Below are 6000 nucleotides of genomic sequence, written 5' to 3' on the forward strand. Positions count from 1 at the left end.
GCCAGCGTTTGTTACTGCCTGTCTTTTTAGCGAGAGCGGGCAGCTAATATTCCCGGCTTTGAATCTTTTTAAGCTGATGGTACTCTTTCAAGTGACTCACCAAATTCAGTAAACCTTAACCAAGGTTATAGCTTAATTGAGGTTGCTCGTGGAATCTCCAAAGAGGTGCAGACCAGTCCTCACAAGATCCAGAATCACCCCAAAGACAGCTCAAGGAAAGGAAAGTTTTGCTACCTGCAAATAGGATACAACTCACATCGGTTCAGCCGTATTCTCTAGGGTGTCAACTTCTCAGCTGACCGTCTACACACGAAGGCCCTAAATCCCCGTGTGCCCCACAGACAGAAAAAGACGAGAAATAAAAAGATGGGAACAATAGACACTGGGACCTACTTGGAAAAGGGAGGGGGGGCGGACAATGGTGAGGGTTAAAGAAACTACCTGTGCTCACTACCTGGGTGATGAAATCATTTGCACACCAAACCCCAGTGACATACAATTCACCCATGTAGCAAAACAGCACATGCACACACTGAACCTGAAATAAACATGTGTGTGTGTGTATATATATATATATATGTCCATTGGAGGGAAAAGGATGGGTAACAAATGGTCCCCCAAAAGATAAAAATCACACAAATATCCAACCAAAGTGACTAATTCCCCACCAGGAATCAAACCCAGGCTATGGCAGTGGAAGTCTGGAATTTTAACTAGACTGCGAGGTGGAGTGGCCAGCACTGCAAATTCTGCAGGAGAGTCACAGCAGGCACTCGGAGCATACGACAACTTTAGACTTTGCTTTAGGCCAGATTTTCGTGTTTTAATTTTGTCAAAAGAATTTCTAAGGCTAGTCATGAAACATCATGAGTCTTTATTTTAAATTAATCTTTCCATAAATACAAATGAGGCAATTGTTTAGAATAAGAGATCTCTTTTTCTAAATTTAGGAGTCTTTCTGACATGAAGGATCGGTTTTCTAACAACTAATGATTAGAATTTCCAATGGTGAACTTATTTCAATCGTGACTCAGTCCAATAACCCTGTTCATGAAAAGCCCACAAGGCAATTTTACTGTTTAAAATAACTTTTACCATATAAACAAAAGATATTCCTGGAGACAGCATAGATGAGGCAGCCCCAGTGATCCTCAAAAACTTTACTCTCCAAAATAGGCTTAAGATGGCAAGAGCTCTTGTTGCCACAGATGGTTAAGGATGGTGTTTGTGCATACAGTACCTCAAGTAACCCACAAATTAGTGGGGGACTGCCAATCATGGATGCCTTAATCTGTGATACCGGGGAAGCCCTCCTGAATGTGTACTTTTCCAGGACTAGCTAGGCAACAAGGGTTGATGTGAAAAAAGCCCATAGGGATAGGACTTCTTAAGACAAACTCTCCTGAGAGCGTGACACATTTGGAACAAAAAATGTGCTTCCTAAATTCTTACATGTCTGAGGTCCCCAGCCAGTTTTAGACTGACCACTGGATGTGACCCAAATATCACACTTCTCAGATGGTGGCGACCAAGAGTGCTCCCACTTGGTTAAAAGCCAAGCTCTCAAGGACATGAAACAAGATCAGAGGGGAGCTTCATGTGGTTTTATTTGGGGAACAAATAGTAAAGTTTGTCTGAATAGACACCAGTCTGATCAGAGCCATAAATCCGACCCGTCTTCAGAGAGGTGGCTCGAAATTGGGTTTCTAGGGGTTCGGAACCCCTGTTCTATTCTGAGGTGCCCTTCTTTATGACAGCACAACCCAGAAAGACAGAGAGAGAGTGAGAGACTATTTCTAGGAGGAAAAGGGATCAAACAACGTGATTATTCATGCCAAAGACTACACAAGAGTCACTACACGTATGACTAGTCACACAAATCTTTTTCTTCCACTAATCAAGATTTTATGGAGAAAGAAAATACAACAATTTTCACCATCTGCTCAAACAGAGTCCACACAGAGGCCAGCAGCCTGGCTGGTAAGAATTTCGTACTCTTCTGCCAGCTGCTCTGGTCCTGGATTCCTTTGGCTGCAGCTTCTGGAAGAGCAGGCTTTGGTATTCTGCTCACAGCCACAAAATGATAGAGGACAAGGGAATGCTTCCCCTTTGCGGTCTAAAGTTTCACTGAAAAATCAACTGGCCAAATGCAGATTAATAGGAGAAATGGCATGCAGGGTTATTGATGCGCACAAGAGAGAACCAAAAAGTGATGACTCCAACCTCCAACAGTGCTTAGCAGCGTAGCTACCACCTAGAGGCCATAAACAATGGGGGCTCAGAGCATGGCCGGAAACAAGTTATGGCAAAATCAGGTTATAGTGGCAAGACAGGCTATAAGAGAAGAGAAGGCCTGGCTTCCAAATGAGGTCTTGTTATATAGCTCATACTTTACAGCCAGCAGCCCTCAGAGAGCATAGATGGTAGAGGTTCCTTTAAAAGTAAGATGAAATATGTGTATTTTCTTCACTCCGCTAGGCAATAGTATCCCCATCTGTTCTCAGAAGCTCAGGCAGGTAGCAGCTAGACGGGACTGGAATGAAACACCAATGAACTGTACTGGGTCCCACAGTCTTTTGAAATCTCTGTTTTCCCTGAAACATCCAGGTAACGCTCTCTGACCTCCTTTGGTGGGAGACTGACTTCTCCCAGCCACGAAGGGAGGAAACGGTCCTGGCGCTGGAAGTCCGGTGTGCAGCTGCATCTTCCCGCTGGACCAGAAGATCAGCACTGGGTGGGAGCCCAGGGTTTTAAAATTGCTGATCGGGAGAAACAGTGTGGCTGAGTCTGTCAATCAGAGTGTTTTACACATAGAGGGCGCCAGCCAAAATATAACTAGAAATAAACCGATACACACATGTTAATGTGTGTATATATATAGATATAGAATTATGCTTAAAGTTCTGGGGTACGTGTGCAGAACGTGCAGATTTCTTACGTGGTTATACACGTGCCATGGTGGTTTACTGCACCCATCAACCCACCGTCTACATGAGGTATTTCTCCTAATGCTATCCCTCCCCTTGCCTCCCACCCCCCGACAGGCCCCGGGTGTGTGATGTTCCCCTCCCTGTGTCCATATGTTCTCATTGTTCAACTCCCACTTATGAGTGAGAGCATGCAGTGTTTGGTTTTCTGTTCCTGTGTTAGTTTGCTGAGAATGACGGTTTCCAGCTTCATCCATGTCCCTGCAAAGGACATGAACTCATCCTTTTTCATGGTTGCATAGTTAAAAATATACACATATGCACATTATTCCTCAAGGATAATGTGTATATTTTTTACTATATAAAGTAATATATACCATATGTAAATATATAAGTAAATAAGAAACAAAAGAGATGTTTACACATAAACTATGTGATGCTGTCTTATAGTCTGAGGTGGTGTTTCTTCATGTAGGTGAGAGGCGACTTATGTATATAACCAGAGATGCTACATATAATTACATGTATGAACATGTATTTCTCTGTATATAAAAGGACAAATATTTATTTATTAAAAAAACATAATCCCAAAATCTCATATAATCACACATGCCCCCCTCAACGCAGATGCAATTCCACATTCCCTGGAGGATCTCACATAAACACACACACGCACACACAGATACACTTCCATGTTCACTTTAGGAACACACACACACAGACACACACACACACACACACACACACACACACACAGATGTATTTCCATGTTCCCAGGGAGACACTGCTTTTCTGCCACCTTGTGGCAGCACAGGGAGCCAAAAAGGCCACAGGAGTCTTTTCCTGCCAGTTTTATAAGACATTTTATAGTTGGCCATTGGCCTTTAACCAGAGCAAGCCCAGCGGCCATTGCCCTCTAGTGGAAAAGCTGCCCACACCTCCAGCACCAATCAATGAGACTAGGCGCCCATGTTTTGAGTACATAAGGTGAGTGCATCCAATGGTGTCCCACATCTGGTGGGTGAAGAAGAGGCTTTCCCGGGAGAAGAGAAAATGCTGGGTCTGAGCTTGCAGAATGCACTGGGGGAAGGGCAGTTGTCGGGGGTTACGGTGGTACAAGGCCAGAGGAGGACTGGGCGGGTGCCCCTGAGAGCTTCTGGATGCCTAAGCCTACACAGACTGACAAAGCCTGTTAGGACAGGGTCTCGTGGGCCTGAGGAATCCCTGGATGAAAAGCAGCAGGAGAGCCGTGAGCCTGAGACCTCACACTAGTGTGAACAGCAGGGAAACAGGGGTCTGGCTTAACAAAACCCCCTGGACTGCGATGTAGGTGGTTGACAAGGAAGAACAGTTCAGTGGCAGAGTGCTGGGCACTGCCTTCCCAGCTGGAGGAATAATGCCCGTCCCCACGCCAGGGCCCAGCCTGTGGCTGAGGCGGTCCATTGTGGTGGATTCAAGTGCGCTTGCTCAAGTGGGGATGCTACCGACAGCCCTCAGGCCTCGGGTCGCACACACTGTTCGCTTCTTGGCTGGCTCACACTTGCCAAAACAAGGCTGGAAAATGCATGACTGCACAAGCCGAAGAAATGGATGATGTCTTCTGTTATTAGACTCTCAGGGAGACAGTGACCAGGTGGAACTTGAGTGTAAGAACACCTAATGCGATCAGCTATCGTAGGCTTTGGACGCTCCCATTCATGCCAACACAGCTGGTCAGCACTCTCTGTCGATCTCCAAAACTGTGAGTGCAAGCTGGCCCGGACACCAAGGGAAATAATATCTCTGATCTGGACGTCCAACGTGCAGCTGCGTCTTCTCACGTGACCAGATGATCAACACTCAGTGGATCTCAGTGTTTTAAAATCACTGATCTGCAGAAACAGTGCAGCCCAGTCTGCTAGTCTGGAGTGTTTCACACATACAGGGCACCACCTAAGATATAACTAGAAATAAATATATTCACACACATAAATGTGTTTGCATTAAAGGTGTAAGGGAGTATGTAGCATGTAAACGTGTATCAACATATACATCAAAATATAGATGCGCCCGTGTAGATCTTTGCTGCACTCTCCGCCAGTCTACCTTGGTGTTTCTCCATGCAGGTGATTAGAAAACATAAAATATACATATTCTTATGAAGGAATAAATTTGGATATTTGGTATAATTATATGTATAAATTTATATATAAACACATATTTAAAATAAATGTATAAATACATATGTATAAAATAAACATTACCCAAAGCTCACTGAAAAACCCACACGTACTAGAAACAGACGCACCTGCATGAATATTAGGGGCCATTGCCACCTACTAGCAGCCTAGGGAACCCTAAAGCCGGCAGGAGTCCTTTCCTGCCAGGTCCCTGTCACCGGTCCTGGATGGGAAACACCTGGCCATCTCCCTTTAACAAGAGGCAGTCCCAGGGCCATCACCCTCCATTGGGAAAAATGGCCAGTTTCCCAGAACTTGCGCATCAGGTTAGCTGCGCTTCTTTGGAACACTGCAGGTGGGGGCAATACAATTAGTTTGGTGAGTAGAGAAGAGGCTTTCCATGGAGAGAAAGAAGAGTCTGAGCCCTCAGGATGCACTGGGAGCAGAGAAAGGCAGGGGCAGTAAGATGGTGCAGGGTGGAGGGACAGGCAGGCCACAGTGAGACTGCACTGAGTGCCTTTGAGAGCATTTGGGGACGAAGAGCAGCAGCGTGACTTTCCCCCAAACACCAAGGGAAGCAATGGCCCTGATGCCCAAAGTCAAATGCACAGCTGCACCTTCCCACTGGGCCAGAGAATCAATACTGGGTGGGGCCTGAGCTTTGGGAATCACTGCTCTGGAGGAACAGGGAGGCCCAGCCTGTCGGTCTGGAGTGTTTCACACACGCAGGGCCCCAGCTAAGACACAGCAAGAAATAGATTTATCCACACACAGAAATGTGTGTTTGTTAAAGATAGATATGTATCAGCATACAGATATTCATATATATACATATATGCACACATATACACACATATATACACACACACATATATACACACATATATATATATATATATTTATACAGGAAACCG

This window comes from Theropithecus gelada, chromosome 9 (assembly GCF_003255815.1).
Source record: "Theropithecus gelada isolate Dixy chromosome 9, Tgel_1.0, whole genome shotgun sequence".
Classification (NCBI taxonomy): Eukaryota; Metazoa; Chordata; class Mammalia; order Primates; family Cercopithecidae; genus Theropithecus; species Theropithecus gelada.